Genomic DNA, 21686 nt, shown 5'->3' with positions numbered 1-21686 from the left:
AACTTACTTTAAAGAGCTGCCATAACACATAGCATTAAGCCTCAATAAGCAATAAATCTCAGCCATGAAAAAGAGCAAGAAAAATGAAAGACCAAGCAATAACAATTCTCATTTTTTGTGTAATTCAAGCAAGGATCCAAAAGGATGTTTATACCTTAGCCACAGAATAAAAATCACTAAGATACCATGCATGAAAACTCCATTAACAAAAATTAAATGTCTTCCAATAAAGGCTTATACCTCTCTCTGTTTTCATTTTTTCTCCTTATGTTTTAGTGGTTCCTTGAGGACAAGCAAGATTTAATATTGGTGTTGTGATGACAAGTCATTTTGGGCTAGTTTCATAAACCTTTTTCATTAGTTTTTACTTGGTTTTCATGCATTCTTAGGCAATAAGTAAGTATTTGGATGAGAAATTCATGGTTGTCTTAATTCAATCAAACATTGTTAATTTCATGCATTTTTATGAGATTTTTGCAAGATTTAGTTGACGTTATGAATAATGCAAAATCTTGTAATTATGCCAAGGTTTTGATGAGTTTGTTTGGTTGATGATAAGTTAAAAAGAGCAGAGGAAGAGCAAGGAAGAAGAGAAGGAGAAGCCAACGTTGGAGCCAACGTTGGCCCTCAACGTTGAAGGCAACATCCTAGAAGAAGATAACATGGGTGCCATTGTTGAAGGGAATGTTGGTGAACCAATGTTACCTCCAACGTCCTCAAAATGTTCATTTCTAGAGCTAAAAAAATTTTAGGCGACGCTTACACGTCATAAAAAACACGCATGTGTGTGAGCTACGCGCATGCGTAGAATGGCAAAATTCACCATCGACACGTACACATGACCAACGTTGCCTCAAACGTTACCTCCAACGTCCGCGACAAGCTGCCCAGATTTGGATTTGGAAAAATTGCATCGACGCGTACGCGTAGGCCACACGTACGCGTGGATGCATATTTTGGCCAGACACGCAAATGCATGAGCAATGCACAAGTGCAAACGCTGAATCGGCGCGTACCATCTATGACGCGTATGCGTGGAATGGAAAAATGGCAATGCACGCATAAGTGTGGTGGATGCGCTAATGTTGGTGCGCCAACGTTGAGTCAACGTTGATGACAGCACCCAGACTTCATTTTTAATGCAACGTTTGAGCTCAATGTTTTCACACAAACGTTGCCACCAACGTTAAGGCCCAATTCAATTCCAAAAGGCACCAACAAGCTCATAAACGTTTAGCCAAGGACAACATCAGTTAAGGCCCAATTCATTTCTCACTGTTTTAATCAAGGCCAAGGCCCACATCCAAGTACCTAAAGACTCAATTGAAGAGGTGAAGATGCCTATAAATAGAAGAATGTTTGAAGATGAAAAGGGAGGCTTGGGTAGTAGGAGTAGGAGTAGGAGTAGGATAGAAGGCTCTAGTAGAGAGCTTTGTTTAGAATTTCTTTTTCTTTTCTGCACTTTCACATTTCAGTTGTATTGAATTTAGTTCAGTTTTATACAATTTCATTTTCTACACTTCTCTTCTACAATTTACCTTTCTACAAGTTTACATTTCTATTCATATTGAGTTTGATTTAATTTCCTGCAAGTGTTCTTAGAGAAATGATCAATTAAATCCCAATTCATTAGAGGGAGGAGCTCTATTTTAATTCACATGATTAAATGAACATCTTCTTCTTCTCAATTCATCTGGATAGCTAAGAAATAACAAATGAAGAAGGAGGTGGTGGAGGTATTTGAACCTATGACTTCATATCCATAGAGGCCAATTGAGGTGACAAATGAAAAAGAAAATTCACTCCCAATGGAACAACATATAAGACAAAGGGAGGAATCCAATCAAGGAAGTTCACACTTAATGGAAGCAGAGAGTTGCATAGAGGATGGGTTCATTGAACCACCAATTCAAAAGGCTTTTGATGAAGAGCATACTCCAAACATCACACAACTCCCAAGTCTGGATATCCAATAAGTGATGGCAACCAACAAGAGCACCGAAGAGAGGATTGTGACCAAGCTACCAATGATCATATCCATGAAGAAAAAATGGTCAACTACAAGAAATCCAACCCTTGCTGCCCCAACAAGCAAAGAAAATCAACCAAATAACAAAAGGAAGCTTGCTGGGAAGAGGCCAAGACATGGGATACTAGCTGGCTTCTCTTCTCCCCTGAGGTCATTCCTCTTGACAAATTGGAAGAAAAGGAAGAAAGTAATCAACAGCATGTTAAGCTAATGACACTAAAAGAGCGCTTGTTGGGAGGCAACCCAACTAGAAGTAGTTTTCCTTTCTTAGTTATTTCAATAAAGAAGTTCAATAGATTTCTCTGCATTACAAGGAGCTAAGTTTGGTGTTGCACACTGTTCCGAGGGTTACCTGAAACTGTAGGTTGATCTCAGATGAGATCTTCTGTACTAGTCGGAGCTGTTGTGTCCGACTTGTTGGACTTGGTGATGGTGCTGATCCTTCGTCACCAGAGGGGAGTGGTACCTGCAAGGGACTCTGATGCTTAAGTTAGCAAGGGTATTAAGCAGGTTTTTAGTAGAATTAGAGTATGAGTTATACCTGGGTGCTCCAGTGTATTTATAATGGTGTGGAGTGACCTTTCTGGAGATAAGATAGTTATCTTATCTTTTCTTATCTTATCTTTGAGTGAGGTCATCTTATCTTCACGGGTACCGCCCTTATCTCTATAAGTTTGGACTGCCTTAGGATTTGGGTCGTGTTCTTCTATTGTACCCTTTTTGGGCTCTTCTTGGTGATTGGGCTAAGCTCTCTGAGAAGAGGTCGGGTTGTCCTGACCTGAAAAGGTCGGTCGCTTTGTCTGTAGAACATCCCGGGTCGGACAGCGTGACACAAGGTATGAACACACGCCAAAGAATTTAAGGGTGAATTTGTAATTCTAAGTTTGGTGTTCCACCACAGATTTCATTAAGAACACATTGCACCCTCAGCATGATTAAGTTATCAGCTCCAAACAATCAGAGAAACTACTCAACATTTGTTTAGTCTCTAGTTCCTATTTTTTTTATCTAGTTCAAAGTTTATTTTCTAGTTCATAGTTGTTTTCGAGTTCATAGTTTACTTTCCTAATAAAACGTTCTTAATGTTTCATGCATGTATTAACTCTGCTGCATATAGAAGTGGGCAAGGAACTAAGTTTGGTGTTCCCACACCAACTTAAGTTCAGAGAATCACTAGCATACATGCATGTTAACCATCTCTCAAGTGCTTGGGGAACAAGCAATGATGCTAGGGCATCTAGGTCAGTTTCACTGACCTTTTCTTTACTGTTTTAGGGTAGTTTCATGCATTTTCTTTGGAAATAAGCAAGTTTTGGATGAAATTTCATTTACACCTTGACTCAAGCAACTATTATGAATTTTACATGATTTCATAAGAATTATGCAAGGATTGAATGATAAATTGATGATGCATAATCTCATGACTTGGGCTAGAGCTTTGATACACTTTATTTTATTGATTTCAGGACAAAGGAAGCAACAAGAAGCCACATTAGCAGTCACGTTAACCTAATTAACGTGACCACTAACGTGGAATAGGGACAAGCTTGTAGTGTTAATGAAAAAGGTGACCACCAATCACTACAAGAAAAATACCCATTCAGCTACACTTTTTTTAAGCTACATGTTGCCTTTTTATAAGAGAAAAGGATACACAATTGTGGCATCATTTAAAAAGTGTAGTCTTATGTATTATAGAAATCACTTATAAAGTGTAGCCGTAGATTAATATCTATGGGTTCACTTTTTGTGTCAAAGAGAATGCTTTTAAAGAGTAACTTATTTATTATGTTTAGGGTGCATTTTAAAAGTGACGCCTAATGTATGTGGACCAAATCCTAACACTTAGTGAAATTTGTATTCCTCTTTCAATTCCAGCACACACGCACGCAGCACCTTCAATTCAAGGAACCCTCACCTTCAACAGTCAACACACATCACCTACGATGCTCATCACGTTCGTCTTCTCACCGTCGTTGTTGACCGTCGCCACCCAGTCACCACTCACCACATGGTTGTGCCACTCACCAGTTACCACTCACCAGTCACTAGCTCACTACTCACCAGTCACCAGCTCACCACTCACAAGTTCACACTCTCATCCTCACCCACACACACACAAAAGAGGGAAAAATCAAAAAAGGGAATAACGGGAATAAGAAGAAAAGAACAGAGGAGAGGGGAAGGAAGGAGAGGACGACGCCGGCTAGGGCTTTGCCTCGCGGTCCATCGTCGTTGCGTTCGCTGACCGTCACCTCGCATCGCCATCTCGTGCACTCACCGTCGCCGCTCATCATCATCATCGCATTTGCTCACTGTCGCTGCTCAGCATCGTCGTCGTCGCTCAGCATCGTCATCGCCGCTCACTTGAGAAGGTATGTATCGATTTTCAGTTTGTTTTGTGAAATTTGGGAGGTTTTGGGATCCAATTTTAGGGTTTTTAATTAGGAGTTGTAGCTTCTGGATATGACACTGATAGGAATTGGGGGTTTTACTGCATGAATGGTTTTAGCTTCCTGGTAGTCGAGAAGCATGTAGCGCAGAGCACTCGACTCCTCAGCTGATGAAGAGTCCTTGATCGAATTCTTGATCTCCTTTACAACATCCAAGTAATCTGAATCCCATAACCACAATCCATTAGTGGAAATTCTTCAGCTTTATCACAACAACAACACAAATTTAGCATTTTCTATATTGGGAGAGAATCACACAGAACAGAGGAATCTCTGCAGAGCACCTGAAAAGAAAATAGAAGTGCATGTAGAACGTGTGGTTGAGACAGCATACTTGTCCTCTCCATAGGAGGAAGGGTAAGAGAAGAGAGGATCCTGAATTGGATCCAAAGGGGAAGATCTGAATAAGCATTTGGATTGAGAGAGAATGGTGTATAGAGCAAGGAAAAGAGTTGTGAAGAGGTATAACAGAGAAAAATAGAGGAGCTTGGATTGGAAGATTAGAGGTTTGGTAGTGGTAATCAGCTTCCCCATAAACTTTGTTTTATTATTTTTCTGTTTAATGGCATTCTTAGTTTTGCTCTTGCTCAGAAAGAAGGGTGCATTGATGACGAGGGAACAACAATTTGTTCATATGGGGGAATTTTTCTTTTGGAAAATGAAAGAGAATGTGGAACTGGTATTTGAGATTTGTGTGGTGATTCCCAAGAGAGAGGCGATTCTTAAAGGAGATGAAGACTTTGATTGCGGCAATGTCTTTGCCAGGGAGCTTAAGAATGCAGGCTTGGTTGTTGATAGAGTTATTGGCAATTCAGATGAGTTCTTCAAGGTTACAACAATTTCTTCTCAAATTTCTTAATTCTTCATATATATACTATGGCAGAATATCATTATTTTATTTTCTTTTTTTGTTCTCTATTATGGTAATATGATTGATTGATTTATCTTGAAATATTTCTATAATTATAATGTGAGATAGAGACAAGATAGGAAAGAATTATGTCTTTTTTAGCATTGTATTTGCAGTTACCAAACAAGAAATTTTGTGAATTCTTATTTTTGTTTTCAGTTGTGTCTAAGTTAAGCTTGTTCTTGAGTATTTGAAACTTAGTTGTTGTTTGTTAAGGTGGCTGCTCCTTTGGAGGCATTGGGGAGGGCTGCAGCTGAACTAAGAATCATGAAAAGAACTCACATTGGTAAAATAAATTTGCAACCTAGCATGATGAAATGATGCGGCACTTCATTGTTTATGTGAACAACAATGTGAATGAAGAACGCTAGGTTTAATTGAATTGAATTGAATCATGGATAAGAGCATGTTAGCTGGTTTGGAATTACTTCTAGAAGCTTATCAGCAAAGAATGGTGTCCATGATGTTACAGGTTCAAATCCATGACAGGTACCTCCTCTTCACTCTATCTGTTAACTAATTTTATGTGTTTTGATTTGAGCTTCATGTTCCTAAATTCTAAGTTAGGGTAGCACAAATAGTTTCAGATCTTTGTGGTGCTTGTTGTTCTATAAGATTATATAATTGATAAGATTATACTGAGAATCTGAGATTTGATAAATAAATTTCATGTGTTTTGATATGAGAATGCAAAGAGTAAATGCTATTGGCCATTTGGCATCTCGCAAAAGCTGCTCTGACCTATCTAAACTCTTACCTCTCTTCCATTTCCATCTCGTAAAAATAGGGGTAGCATTATTCTTTTTGTTTTCTAAAACTGTATTTTTATCTTTGTGATTTGCAGTGTCAGCTTCACAGATTGCCTTTGGTTATGGAGGCGAAGTGGTGCACGAAATTGTGATCATCAATGGCGCCATCAACACGGTACGCTCAATTACAATCTCAATTCTTTATCACAACTTCGCACAACTAACCAGCAAGTACACTGGGTCGTCCAAGTAATAAACCTTACGCGAGTAAGGGTCGATCCCACGGAGATTGTTGGTATGAAGCAAGCTATGGTCATCTTGTAAATCTCAGTCAAGCAGATTCAAATGGTTATGAATGATTTATGAATAAAGCATAAGATAAAGATAGAGATACTTATGTAATTCATTGGTGAGAATTTCAGATAAGCGTATGGAGATGCTTTGTCCCTTCCGTCTCTCTGCTTTCCTACTGTCTTCATCCAATCCTTCTTACTCCTTTCCATGGCAAGCTGTATGTTGGGCATCACCGTTGTAAATGGCTACAGTCCCATCCTCTCAGTGAAAATGTTCAACGCGCTCTGTCACAGCATGGCTAATCATCTGTCGGTTCTCAATCAGGTTGGAATATAATCCATTGATTCTTTTGCGTCTGTCATTAACGCCCAGCCTTCAGGAGTTTGAAGCTCGTCACAGTCATTCAATCCTTGAATCCTACTCAGAATACCACAGACAAGGTTTAGACCTTCTGAATTCTCTTGAATGCTGCGATCAATTCTAGCTTATACCACGAAGATTCTGATTAAGGAATCCAAGAGATAAACATTCAAGCCTTGTTTGCTTATAGAACGGAAGTGGTTGTCAGGCACGCATTCATAAGTGAGAATGATGATGAGCGTCACATAATCATCACATTCATCATGTTCTTGGGTGCGAATGATTATCTTAGAACAAGAATAAGCTGAATTGAATAGAAGAACAATAGTAATTTCATTAATACTCGAGGTACAGCAGAGCTCTACACCTTAATCTATGGTGTGTAGAAACTCCACCGTTGAAAATACATAAGTGATAATAGTGATCATTGGCTTCAGGCCCAGAGAGGGAACCAGAGGAACCAAGATGATCTAAGAACTAGACGTCCAAAGATGATCTAAAGATCTAAAGTGATCAAACGATGTCTAATACAATAGCAAAAGGTCCTATTTGTAGAGAACTAGTAGCTTAGGGTTTACAAAGATGAGTAAATGACATAAAAATCCACTTCCGGGCCCACTTTGTGTGTGCTTGGGCTGAGCATTGAAGCTTTCATGTGTAGAGACTCTTCTTGGAGTTAAACGCCAGCTTTTATGCCAGTTTGGGCGTTTAACTCCCATTCTTGTGCCAGTTCCGGCGTTTTATGCCAGAATTCTTGATCTGACATGGAACGCCTGTTTGGGCCATCAAATCTCAGGCAAAGTATAAACTATTATACATTGCTGGAAAGCCCAGAATGTCTACTTTCCAACGTAGTTGAGAGCTTGCCAATTGGACTTTTGCAGCTCCAGATAATCCACTTCGAGTGCAGGGAGGTCAGAATCCAACATCATCTACAGTCCTTTTCAGCCTCTGAATCAGATTTTTGCTTAGATCCCTCAATTTCAGCCAGAAAATACCTGAAATCACAGAAAAACACACAAACTCATAGTAAAGTCCAGAAAAGTGAATTTTAAATAAAAACTAATAAAAATATAATAAAAACTAACTAAAACATACTAAAAACATACTAAAAACAATGCCAAAAAGCGTATAAATTATCCGCTCATCACAACACCAAACTTAAATTGTTGCTTGTCCCCAAGCAACTGAAAATCAAATAAGATAAAAAGAAGAGAATATGCAATGAATTCCAAAAACATCTATGAAGATCAGTATTAATTAGATGAGCGGGGCTTTAGCTTTTTTCCTCTGAACAGTTTTGGCATCTCGCTTTATCCTTTAAAATTCAGATTGATTGGCTTCTATAGGAACTCAGAATCCAGATAGTGTTATTGATTCTCCTAGTTAAGTATGATGATTCTTGAACATAGCTACTTTATGAGTCTTGGCCGTGGCCCAAAGCACTCTGTCTTCCAGTATTACCACCAGATACATACATGCCACAGACAGATAACTGGGTGAACCTTTTTAGATTGTGACTCATCTTTGCTAGAGTCCCCAATTAGAGGTGTCCAGGGTTCTTAAGCACACTCTTTTTGCCTTGGATCATGACTTTTTTATTTTTATTTTTTTTTTGTATTCACTGCTTTTTCTTGCTTCAAGAATCATTTTTATGATTTTTCAGATCCTCAGTAACATGTCTCCTTTTACATCATTCTTTCAAGAGCCAACATTCATGAACAACAAGTTCAAAAGACATGTGCACTGTTCAAGCATACATTTAGAAGTCAAAGTATTACCACCACATCAAAATAATTAATCTGTTATAAAATTCAAAATTCATGTAATTCTTCTCTTTTTCAATTAAGAACATTTTTCATTTAAGAAGGGTGATGGATTCATAGGACATTCATAACTTTAAGGCATAGACACTAAGACACTAATGATCATAAGACACAAACATGGATAAACATAGGCATAAAAATTCGAAAAACAGAAAAATAAAGAACAAAGAGATTAAAGAACGGGTCTACCTTAGTGATGGCGGCTTGTTCTTCCTCTTGAAGATCTTATGGAGTGCTTGAGCTCCTCAATGTCTCTTCCTTGCCTTTGTTGCTCCTCTCTCATGATTCTTTGATCTTCTCTAATTTCATGGAGGAGAATGGAATGTTCTTGGTGCTCCACCCTTAGTTGTTCCATGTTGGAACTCAATTCTCCTAGGGAGGTGTTGATTTGCTCCCAATAGTTTTGTGGAGGAAAGTGCATCCCTTGAGGTATCTCAAGGATTTCATGGTGAGTGGGATCTCTTGTTTACTCCATCCTTTTCTTAGTGATGGGCTTGTCTTCATCAATGAGGATGTCTCCCTCTATGTCAATTCTGACTGAATAACAGGGGTGACAAATGAGATGAGGGAAGGCGAACCTTGCCAAGGTAGAGGACTTGTCCGCCACCTTATAAAGTTATTGGGATATAACCTTATGAACTTCTACTTCTTCTCCAATCATGATGCTATGAATCATGATAGCTCGGTCTATAGTAACTTCGGACCGGTTGCTAGTGGGAATGATTGAGCGTTGGATAAACTCCAACCATCCTCTAGCCACGGGCTTGAGGTCATGCCTTCTCAGTTGAACCGGCTTCCCTCTTGAATCTCTCTTCCATTGAGCGCCCTCTTCACAAATGTTTATGAGGACTTGGTCCAACCTTTGATCAAAGTTGACCCTTCTAGTGTAGGGGTGTTCATCTCCTTGCATCATGGGCAAGTTAAATGCCAACCTTACATTTTCCGGACTAAAATCTAAGCATTTTTCCCGAACCATTGTAAGCCAATTCTTTGGGTCCGGGTTCACACTTTGATCATGGTTCTTGGTGATCCATGCATTGGCATAGAACTCTTGAACCATTAAGATTCCGACTTGTTGAATGGGGTTGGTAAGAACTTCCCAACCTCTTCTTCGGATCTCATGTCGGATCTCCGGATATTCACTCTTTTTGAGTTTGAAAGGGACCTCGGGGATCACCTTCTTCTTGGCCACAACTTCATAAAAGTGGTCTTGATGCACCCTTGAGATGAATCTCTCCATCTCCCATGACTCGGAGGTGGAACCTTTTGCCTTCCCTTTCCTCTTTCTAGAGGTTTCTCTGGCCTTAGATGCCATAAATGGTTATGGAAAAATAAAAAGCAATGCTTTTACCACACCAAACTTAGAAGGTTTGCTCGTCCTCGAGCAAAAGAAGGAAGAAGAGAGTAGAAGAAGAAGAAATAGAGGAGATGGATGTGGCTTTATGGTTCGGCCAAGTGGGAGAAGTAGTGTTTAGGTTGTGTGAAGATGAAGGAGTGAAGATGGGTTTATATAGGAGTGGAGAGAGGGGTAGGGTTCGGTCATGTATGGGTGGGTTGGGAGGGGAAGTGGTTTGAATTTGAATGGTGAGGTAGGTGGGGTTTTATGAAGGATGGATGTGAGAGGTGAAGAGAATAGCGGGATTTGATAGGTGAGGGGTTTTTGGGGAAGAGGTGTTGAGGTGATTGGTGAATGGGTGAAGAAGAGAGAGAGTGGTGGGGTAGGTGGGGATCCTGTGGGGTCCACAGATCCTGAGGTGTCAAGGAAAATTCATCCCTGCACCAAGTGGCGAGCAAAAATGCTCTCTTTGCCAATTCTGGCGTTTAACGCTAGCTTCTTGCCCTTTCCTGGCGTTTAACGCCAGTTTGGTGCCCCTTTCTGGCGTTAAACGCCCAAAATAGTGCCAGACTGGGCGTTAAATGCCCATTTGCTGTCTTCACTGGCGTTTTAAACGCCAACAAGTTTTCCTCCAGGGTGTGCTGTTTTTCTTTCTGTTTTTCATTCTGTTTTTGCTTTTTCAATTGATTTTGTGACTTCCCATGATCATCAACCTATAAAAAACATAAAATAACAAAGGAAAATAAATAAATATGACATTGGGTTGCCTCCCAACAAGCGCTTCTTTAATGTCAGTAGCTTGACAGTGGGCTCTCATGGAGCCTCACAAATACTCAGAGCAATGTTGGAACCTCCCAACACCAAACTTAGAGTTTGAATGTGGGGGTTCAACACCAAACTTAGAAGTTGGTTGTGGCCTCCCAACACCAAACTTAGAGTTTGACTGTGGGGGCTCTGTTTGACTCTGTTTTGAGAGAAGCTCTTCATGCTTCCTCTCCATGGTTACAGAGGGATATCCTTGAGCCTTAAACACAAAGGATTCTTCATTCACTTGAATGATCAATTCTCCTCTGTCAACATCAATCACAGCCTTTGCTGTGGCTAGGAAGGGTCTGCCAAGGATGATGGATTCATCCATGCACTTCCCAGTCTCTAGGACTATGAAATCAGCAGGGATGTAATGGTCTTCAATCTTTACCAAAACATCCTCTACCAGTCTATAAGCTTGTTTTCTTGAATTGTCTGTCATCTCTAGTGAGATTCTTGCAGCTTGTACCTCAAAGATCCCTAGCTTCTCCATTACAGAGAGAGGCATGAGGTTTATGCTTGACCCTAGGTCACACAGAGCCTTCTTGAAGGTCATGGTGCCTATTGTACAAGGTATTGAGAACTTCCCAGGGTCCTATCTCTTTTGAGGTAATCTCTGCCTGGTCAAGTCATCCAGTTCTTTGGTGAGCAAAGGGGGTTCATCCTCCCAAGTCTCATTGTCAAATAACTTGTCATTTAGCTTCATGATTGCTCCAAGGTATTTAGCAACCTGCTCTTCAATGACATCTTCATCCTCTTCAGAGGAAGAATACTCATCAGATCTCATGAATGGCAGAAGTAAATCTAATGGAATCTCTATGGTCTCAGTGTGAGCCTCAGATTCCCATGGTTCCTCATTAGGGAACTCATTGGAGGCCAGTGGACGTCCATTGAGGTCTTCCTCAGTGGTGCTCACTGCCTCTTTCTCCTCTCCAAATTCAGCCATGTTGATGGCCTTACACTCTCCTTTTGGATTCTCTTCTGTATTGCTTAGAAGAGTGCTAGGAGGAAGTTTAGTGACTTTCTTGCTCAGCTGACCCACTTGTGCCTCCAAGTTTCTAATGGAGGACCTTATTTCAATCATGAAACTTTGAGTGGTTTTGATTAGATCAGAGACCATGGTTGCTAAGTCAGAGTGGCTCTGCTTAGAATTCTCTGTCTGTTGCTGAGAAGATGATGGAAAAGGGTTGCCATTGCTAAACCTTTTTCTTCCACCATTATTGTTGTTGAAACCTTGTTGAGGTCTCTGTTGATCCTTCCATGAGAGATTTGGGTGATTTCTCCATGAAAGATTATAGGTGTTTCCATAGGGTTCTCCTATGTAATTCACCTCTTCCATTGATGGGTTCTCAGGATCATAAGCTTCTTCTTCAGATGAAGCGTCCTTAGTACTACCTGGTGCAGCTTGCATTCCAGACAGACTTTGAGAAATCATATTGACTTGCTGAGTCAATATTTTATTCTGAGCTAATATGGCATTCAGAGTATCAATCTCAAGAACTCCTTTCTTCTGATTCGTCCCATTGTTCACAGGATTCCTTTCAGAAGTGTACATGAATTGGTTATTTGCAACCATTTCAATGAGTTCTTGAGCTTCTGCAGGCGTCTTCTTCAGATGAAGAGATCCTCCAGCAGAGCTATCCAATGACATCTTGGACAGTTCAGACAGACCATCATAGAAGATACCTATGATGCTCCATTCAGAAAGCATGTCAGAGGGACACTTTCTGATCAATTGTTTGTATCTTTGCCAAGCTTCATAGAGGGATTCACCTTCCTTCTGTTTGAAGGTTTGGACTTCCACTCTAAGCTTACTCAATTTTTGAGGTGGAAAGAACTTTGCCAAGAAGGCATTGACTAGCTTTTCCCAAGAGTTCAGGCTTTCTTTAAGTTGTGAGTCCAACCATATCCTAGCTCTGTCTCTTACAGCAAAAGAGAATAGCATAAGTCTGTAGACCTCAGAGTCAACCCCATTGGTCTTGACAGTGTCACAGATGTGCAAGAATTCAGCTAAAAACTGATGAGGATATTCTAATGGAAGTCCATGAAACTTGCAATTCTGTTGCATTAGAGAAACTAATTGAGGCTTAAGCTCAAAGTTGTTTGCTCCAATGGCAGGGATAGAGATGCTTCTCCCATAGAAGTCGGGAGTAGGTGCAGTAAAGTCACCCAACACCTTCCTTGCATTGTTGGCATTGTTGTTATTTTCGGCTGCCATGTCTTCTTCTTTGAAGAATTCTGTTAGGTCCTCTACAGAGAGTAATGCTCTAGCTTCTCTTATCTTTCGCTTCAAGGTTCTTTCAGGTTCAGGGTCAGCTTCAACAAGAATGCCTTTGTCTTTGCTCCTGCTCATATGAAAGAGAAGAGAACAAGAAAATATGGAATCCTCTATGTCACAGTATAGAGATTCCTTGAGGTGTCAGAGGAAAAGAAAAATAGAAGGAAGAGGTAGAAGAATTCGAACTTATCAAGATAGAGTTCGAATTGTGCATTGAGGAGAAGTGTTAGTCCATAAATAGAAGGATGTGAGAAGAGGGGAAGAAATTTTTGAAAATTAAAGTGAATTTTGAAAAAATGCTGATTGATTTTCGAAAACTAAGATTGAGAAAGAAATAAAGTGATTTTGAAAAAGATTTTAAAATTGGAAATCAAAGAGATATGATTGAAAACTATTTTGTAAAAGATGTGATTAAAAAGATATGATTGAAAAGTTATAGTTTTAAAAAGATATGATTGAAAAGATATGATTTGAAAAACAATTTAAAAAAAAAGAGATTTGATTTTGAAAATTAATGACTTGGCTAACAAGAAAAGATATGATTCAAACATTAAACCTTTCTCAACAGAAAAGGCAACATACTTGAAATGTTGAATCAAATCATTAATTGTCAGCAAGTATTTTTGAAAATGGAAAGAAATTGATTTTGAAAATATATGATTGAAAAGATATGATTTGAAAAAGATTTGATTTTGAAAAATTATGAAAACTTGAAAAAAAATCTGCATTAAAAACAAAATCTTCCCTCTTGTGTCATCCTGGTGTTAAACGCCCAGAATGGTATCCATTGTGGCGTTTAACGCCCAAAATGCTACCCTTTTGGGCGTTAAACGCCCAGCTAGGCACCCTGGTTGGCGTTTAAACGCCAGTTTTCCTTCCTCACTGGGCATTTTGAAAGCCCAGCTTTTTCTGTGTAATTCCTCTGCTGTATGTTCTGAATCTTCAATTCTCTGTATTATTGACTTGAAAAGACACAAATTAAAAATTTTTTTGGATTTTTAATAATGAGGAATAATCAAAATGAAACTAAGATCAAATAAACAATGCATGCAAGACACCAAACTTAGAAGTTTGTATACTACTGACACTAACAAGTTGAGAATGCATATGAGAAACAACAAAACACACAAAACAAGAGAATTTAAGGATCAGAGCAAGTAAATCATCAAGAATAACTTGAAGATCAATGAAGACACATGAATGAATTCAAAAAATGCAAGAAGAACAGAAACATGCAATTGATACCAAACTTAAAATGAGACACTAGACTCAAACAAGGAATATTTTTGGTTTTTATGAATTTTGTAAATTTTTTTGGTTTTTTTGAAAATTATTTGGAAAAGAAAATAAAGAAATTCAAAAATTTTAATAAGAATTCCAGGAATCATGCAATGTTAGTCTAAAGCTTTAGTCTAAAGGAATTAGACATGGCTAGCCAAGCTTCAGCAGGACATTACATTCAAGAGCTAAATTGATGAAGATAATCAGCTTTGGTGATGATAAGAACATCACCTTGAAACTCTAGAATTCATTCTCAAAAATTCTGAAGAAAAATACCTAATCTAAGCAACAAGATGAACCGTCAGTTTTCCAAACTCAAACAATCCCCGGCAACGGTGCCAAAATCTTGGTGCACGAAATTGTGATCATCAATGGTGCCATCAACATGGTACGCTCAATTGCAATCTCAACTCTTTATCACAACTTCGCACAACTAACCAGCAAGTGCACTGGGTCGTCCAAGTAATAAACCTTACGCGAGTAAGGGTCGATCCCACGGAGATTGTTGGTATGAAGCAAGCTATGGTCATCTTGTAAATCTCAGTCAGGCAGATTCAAATGGTTATGAATGATTTATGAATAAAGCATAAAATAAAGATAGAGATACTTATGTAATTCAATGGTGAGAATTTCAGATAAGCGTATGGAGATACTTTGTCCCTTCCATCTCTCTGCTTTCCTACTGTCTTCATCCAATCCTTCTTACTCCTTTCCATGGCAAGCTGTATGTTAGGCATCATCGTTGTCAGTGGCTACAGTCCCGTCGTCTCAGTGAAAATGTTCAATACGCTCTGTCACAGCACGGCTAATCATCTGTCGGTTCTCAATCAGGTTGGAATAGAATCCATTGATTCCTTTGCGTCTGTCACTAACGCCCATCCTTCAGGAGTTTGAAGCTCATCACAGTCATTCAATCCTTGAATCCTACTCAGAATACCACAGACAAGGTTTAGACCTTCAGGATTCTCTTGAATGCCGCGATCAATTCTAGCTTATACCACGAATATTCTGATTAAGGAATCCAAGAGATAAACATTCAAGCCTTGTTTCCTTGTAGAACGGAAGTGGTTGTCAGGCACGCGTTCATAAGTGAGAATGATGATGAGCGTCACATAATCATCACATTCATCATGTTCTTGGGTGCGAATGATTATCTTAGAACAAGAATAAGCTGAGTTGAATAGAAGAACAATAGTAATTGCATTAATACTCGAGGTACAGCAGAGCTCCACACCTTAATCTATGGTGTGTAGAAACTCCACCGTTGAAAATACATAAGTGATAATAGTGATCATTGGCTTCGGCCCCAGATAGGGAACCAGAAGAACCAAGATGATCTAAGAACTAGACATCCAAAGATGATCTAAAGATCTAAAGTGATCAAAAGATGTCTAATACAATAGCAAAAGGTCCTATTTGTAGAGAACTAGTAGCTTAGGGTTTACAAAGATGAGTAAATGACATAAAAATCCACTTCCGGGCCCACTTGGTGTGTGCTTGGGCTGAGCATTGAAGCTTTCATGTGTAGAGACTCTTCTTGGAGTTAAACGCCAGCTTTTATGCCAGTTTGGGCGTTTAACTCCCATTCTTGTGCCAGTTTCGGTGTTTTACGCCAGAATTCTTGAGCTAACTTGGAACGCCTATTTGGGCCATCAAATCTCGGGTAAATTATGGACTATTATACATTGCTGGAAAGCCCAGGATGTCTACTTTCCAACGCAGTTAAGAGCGCGCCAATTGGGCTTCTGTAGCTCCAGAAAATCCACTTCGAGTGCAGGGAGGTTAGAATCCAACAACATCTGCAGTCCTTTTCAGCCTCTGAATAAGATTTTTGCTTAGATCCCTCAATTTCAGCCAGAAAATACCTGAAATCACAGAAAAACACACAAACTCATAGTAAAGTCCAGAAAAGTGAATTTTAAATAAAAACTAATAAAAATATAATAAAAACTAACTAAAACATACTAAAAACATACTAAAAACAATGCCAAAAAGCGTATAAATTATCCGCTCATCACGAAGCAACATCCTTCAAGCCATATCGCAATCCCAGCAGTGGCAGTGACAATTCTGCATTCAGTGGTATGGTACCACCGATGCATTTTAATTTAGTAGTTTGCTAAGTTTTTGTTTTGCACTTCGCTGCAAGAAACTTCCTTACATTAATCATATTTTGTTGATGCTTTAACCACAGGTGTGAGAGAGAAAGAATACAAAGAACCATGGGTAAGTGCATTGAGTGCATAAAGTTGCAGACTTATGTACTTTTTTCTTTGTTTCCTCTATGAATGTATCTGATGTATTTGGTGGTGTAATTGTGCGTGCTTGTTGAATTACAGGACTATTACAGTAATTATCCTGTTACACTCCCATTGAGGATGCCTTATTCAGGAAACCCAGGTACATTCCAAAAACCATGTTTGGAGAAAGAAAAGAAATTTAGTAAATTACAATTGATAGAATCTTATGTATGATTGGAATTTTTTTATATCAACAACTAGTCTGTTTAGTAAAACAATTTCTAAGAATCCCGAGGTTTTACTTAAGTTACATGCCTACATTCATATATCAATAGTATTATGAATCAACTATTTGTTGAAATATATTTTTCGCTTCCACTAGTGCCACGAATTTATTTCGCTATCACGCTGCATATCAAGAGGCTTTACCTATGCATATTGTTTTGATAGAACTCCTTGATGAAGAGGAATTTGGGATATTGGTGCAAAATTGATATATCTGTCTTAATTCATTTTTAATTTTACAATTTAGGTTAATGATTCTCACTTTAATCTTTAAGACAACGCCGTTTTTCCCTTTTGCGCTTGAAATTAAGCTGATTGGCATGATTTTGTGAATTTAGCATTCAGTTTTAATATGAATAATAGAAAATCAACAAGTTTGTTTTCTTGTATTTTTAATCTTTAATCTGATACTTGCAATTGGAACATGTGCTTCATTTGTTGCTCTTGCCAGGCAGACTTTTCAGAATTCATTCGGTTCTATGATTTTGTTTTCTTCATGTGTCACGAGAATGGTCAAAAGAATATTTGTAAGTAGCCCGGTCATTTCCTTCAACATAATCTTGTATTGATTGCGTATGGTGGTGAATCAGTATGCAAAATCCTTACATGCTTCTCTTTTTGAATTATGATAATCTGCAGCTGTAAGCAGAGCAGTAACTGCTTGGAAATTAATTCTTGCTGGGAATGAACATGGGAATGAACACTGATACAATTGTTAAGGCCAAGAGTTTTCTTGATGGTGATGAAGATCAGCATGAAAAAGATGTGTTTGAGAAGAATTTGAAGGTGCTTCAGAATATTTTTTAGTCATTATGCCGAGATTAGAAGATTAATGATTTTTTGTTTGTTAAGTTCTTTTCGGATATAGAGTGCAAACTTTGCATTTTAATTTATATGTGATACAAGTTTCATGTGACTTAAATTATCTCTTCTTAAGATTATGTCTTTGAATTATGTAAGGATGATTTTTATTATTTAAAAATTTATTTAGTATAATTATGTGTTTAATTTTATTTTATAATATTTAACTCATTTAATTAAAAATGTAAAATTATATATGTAATAATATTATTAAATATTATGTTGTATAAAAAATTATTAGAATATTATATACACATAGAAAATTTAAAAAAACAATGAATGACCTAAGGCTACACTTATATAGAGTAGCTATGGTTATACAGAAAATTAAAAAAAGGACCTAGGGCTACACTTATATAGAGTAGCTATAATATACAATGCAGCTACGTTTTACAAGTGATGCAGTAGCGTTGAAAAGCGTAGCCTATTCTGGTAAAAATGGAAGCTGAAAAGCGTAGCCTTTGGTCTTGGACAGCATCACTTGAAAAGCGTAGCCTATTCCCAAATGCCAAAAGCGTAGCCCTTGGTGTTGAAAAGTGTAGCCTTTGAAAATAGGCAACGGCCGAATAGGAATCACCCCAAAAAGTGTAGCCGTAGCCCAAAAAGCGTAGCCGTAGCCTAAGACATCATTTTTTTCACTTTTGGCTACACTTTTCAAGTGTACCTGAATGGGTGTTTTTCTTGTAGTGAATAACGCTCCAAATTGGCAGTTGGCCATGTTAAGAGTCACGTTAACTTAGTTAACGTGAACTCTAACGTGGAAGGGGAAGACAATGCCAACGTTAGTGGCACTCACCTTTGTCACTAACGTTGGATCAAGCTAACATTGCCCACGTTAGTGGTCACATTAAAACCACTAAAGTGAAAGTTAACGTGGAGCTAAGCATGATGAGCCAACGTTAGTGACACTCACCTTTGTCACTAACATTGGAGATAGCATTCACTACCACGTTAGTGGCCATGTTAACCTAGTTAGCGTGAACTCTAACATGGAGAGGAGGGGCGTTTGGAGCATTAGTGACAAAGGTAGGTGTCACTAACGCTCTCGAAGCTTAGGCATGCCCACGTTAAGAGCCACATTAACCTAGTTAACGTGAACTCTAACGTGGGAAAAGGGGGGCACAATGCAACGTTATTGGAAAAGGTGATTCCCAATAACGTTTGCGAAGGATCATGAGGCAAAGTTAGTGGTCACGTTAGTGCCACTAACATTTAAGTTAACGTGGACCATTTTGGGGTTGGAACCTTAGTAAGAAAAGTGATTGCCACTAACATTCTCGAACCCACATTTTCATTTAGCGTTAACGCCACTAACGTCCTAACTAACATCCACTGAAGATGGTACTTGCTTCAACTCAAGATATAAGGCCCACATCAAAGACTTGAAGAACTCACCAGTAGGTCAAGAAGAGTAGTATATATAGGAGTAGTTTTGAACTATAGAGGAGCTTGGCACTTTGGAGAACTACCTTCTGTATATTTACTTTTCTGCACTTTTTAGCTAAGCATGTATTCTTTTCTACCATTTTCCATTTCCAGAGTCATGAACAACTACACCTCTTTCATTGGGTTAGGGAGCTCTGTTGTAGTTTGATGGATCAATTATAGTTTTCATTCCTCTTCCTCTTTCTTTCCTCTTGATTTGCTAGAAAGCTTTCGATCTTAATTCAATTGGTTAGTTGTCTTGGAAAAGAGACTCTCCATAATTGGATCTTCTCTGAGCCTTGGAAAAGGGATGAGGAGATCATGCTAGAAATGCTTTCTCATGTTGGACCAAATTAGGGTCTGAGCGGATATAGTGACATGTAATCCTCCCAACACTTTGATTTGGAAATACATGTGGTATAAACAGTGACCACACTTCATCTCTTCCCATGAGCAATTAAATCAAGGAATTGGGCAATTGTTCAAGCTTAGAGAGATTAGATTGCCAAGGAATTGGGATCCAATCACTTAAGATTGCCAAGAAGATCAATGAATGCATTGATTGAGGAAGAGATGAGAATGAACTTGATCCGGAGAATGCAACATCTCCTAAGTCCAATGAATTTCCCATTTCTGATCTTACCCATTCTCTTTACTTTCTACCATCTATTTCCATGTTCATCTCCCCAAATCCCCATTTAAGATTCTGCACTTTATTTTCTGCCATTTACTTTCTCGCCATTTAATTTCCTGCAATACCAACTACCTTCTGTTTAGCTCAACTAGCATACTCTTCTAACTAGAATTGCTTGACCAATCAATCCCTGTGGGATTCGACCTCACTCTATTGTGAGTTTTTACTTGACGACAATTTGGTATACTTGCCAAAGGAAAATTTGTTGAGGGACAAGTTTTCGTGCATCAAGTTTATGGCGCCGTTGCCGGGGATTGATTTTGTATCAATAATGATTAAGTTTGAAGTTCACTAGATTGAGCATTCTCTTTTTCTTTTGTTTGTTTACTTTATCTAGTCATTTATCTTCAGTTGATTCAGTTTCTTCCTCATCCCCTATACCCTCTTTGTTTTCTTTCTTTCTTGTTGTTATTTACAATTCTACTCACTAACTCACTAAATGTTTAATAATTTACACCAGTCATACTAACAATCACTCTAACAAGAATAATCTCTTCATTGTATTTCTTGCTGTGTGCTCTATTAGTTGTATGACAGGGAGAAGAAGCAGAGCTTCAACTTCCTTCGATTCAGAACCTGAGAGGACCCTCTAGAGATTAAGGAGGGAAGCAAGAGGGAAAGGAGTTGTTGGTGCTGAGGAAGAGGAGGAATACTTAGAAACAAACATGGAGGAGAATTTAGAAAACAACCATTAAGGAGAAGCTCACAACCATGCCAGAGAAGGCCCTGTAAATCATGCTGGGTAAGAGAGGAGAGTTCTAGGCTTTTACATCAATCCAAACCCAGGAAATTATAGAAGTAGCATCCAAAAGCCCACCATACATGCCAACAACTTTGAATTAAAACCCCAGCTCATCACCCTTGTTCAGAACAACTGCTCATTTGGAGGAAGTGCCCAAGAAGACCCCAATCAACATCTAACCACATTCCTGATAATATGTGACACTGTGAAGTCTAATGGAGTCCATCCGGATGTCTATATACTGCTTTTGTTCCCTTTTTCACTCAGGGACAAAGCATCTAAGTGGCTGGAGTCCTTCTCGAAGGAGAGCTTAACAAATTGGGAAGATGTGGTGAACAAATTTTTGGCAAGATTTTACCCTCCTCAAAGAATTAATACGCTAAGAGCTGAGGTGAAAACGTTTAGGCAACAAGATGGTGAAACTCTCTATGAGGCATGGGAGAGGTTTAAGGACTTAACAAGAAGATGCCCACTAGACATGTTCAATGAATTGGTTCAACTTCACATTTTCTATGAAGGTTTTTCTTATGAGTCAAAGAAGGTTGTAGACCATTAATCAGGGGGCTCTCTAAACAAGAAATAAACCATTGAAGAAGCCATAAATGTCATTGAAACGGTAGCTGAGAATGACTACCTCTATTCTTCTGAAAGAAGCAACACTCGAGGAGTAATGGAGCTAAACCACATGGATGCATTTCTGTCTCAAAATAAGATGATCACCAAGCAGCTAGCAGATCTCACTAAGAAGGTAGAAGAAAACCAAGTTGCAGTAGTCATCACTTCATCACCAGCTCAAAAAGGAGTGAATATAGGAGAAGAAGGTGACTGGGAACAAGCCAATTATGTTGGAAACTCACCCAGATAGATCCATGATCCATACTCCAAAACTTACAATTCTGGATTGAGAAATCACCCTAACTTTGGGTGGGGAAATAAGCAAGACCAAAGCCAAGACCAGATACGCCACAACCACAATCCCAATAACAATGCAACTCACCAACATACCTCACAGAGATCCTATCAACACCCACCTAACCACCCTTCTCAACCACCTAACCTCAACCCACCATCACTAACCAAAGATAGGCTTTCCAAAATCAAGACTCTACTTGAAAG

The 21686-nt window shown here is 38.8% G+C and overlaps 1 long non-coding RNA gene and 1 pseudogene across 1 annotated transcript; one reads left to right on the top strand and one right to left on the bottom strand.

Moving 5' to 3' along the window:
- The first annotated feature begins 16516 nt into the window (after positions 1-16516).
- Positions 16517-17039, top strand: LOC112770645 (uncharacterized). Its single transcript, XR_003186614.2, has 3 exons — positions 16517-16549; positions 16663-16723; positions 17014-17039. It is a non-coding gene; the product is annotated as an uncharacterized lncRNA (long non-coding RNA).
- Positions 17040-20951: 3912 nt separating this feature from the next.
- Positions 20952-21050, bottom strand: LOC112793957 (small nucleolar RNA R71; annotated as a pseudogene).
- Positions 21051-21686: the final 636 nt, after the last annotated feature.

Source organism: Arachis hypogaea, chromosome 3 (genome assembly GCF_003086295.3).
Source record: "Arachis hypogaea cultivar Tifrunner chromosome 3, arahy.Tifrunner.gnm2.J5K5, whole genome shotgun sequence".
In the NCBI taxonomy this organism is placed as follows: Eukaryota; Viridiplantae; Streptophyta; class Magnoliopsida; order Fabales; family Fabaceae; genus Arachis; species Arachis hypogaea.
This window is presented reverse-complemented; position numbering and strand designations above follow the sequence as displayed.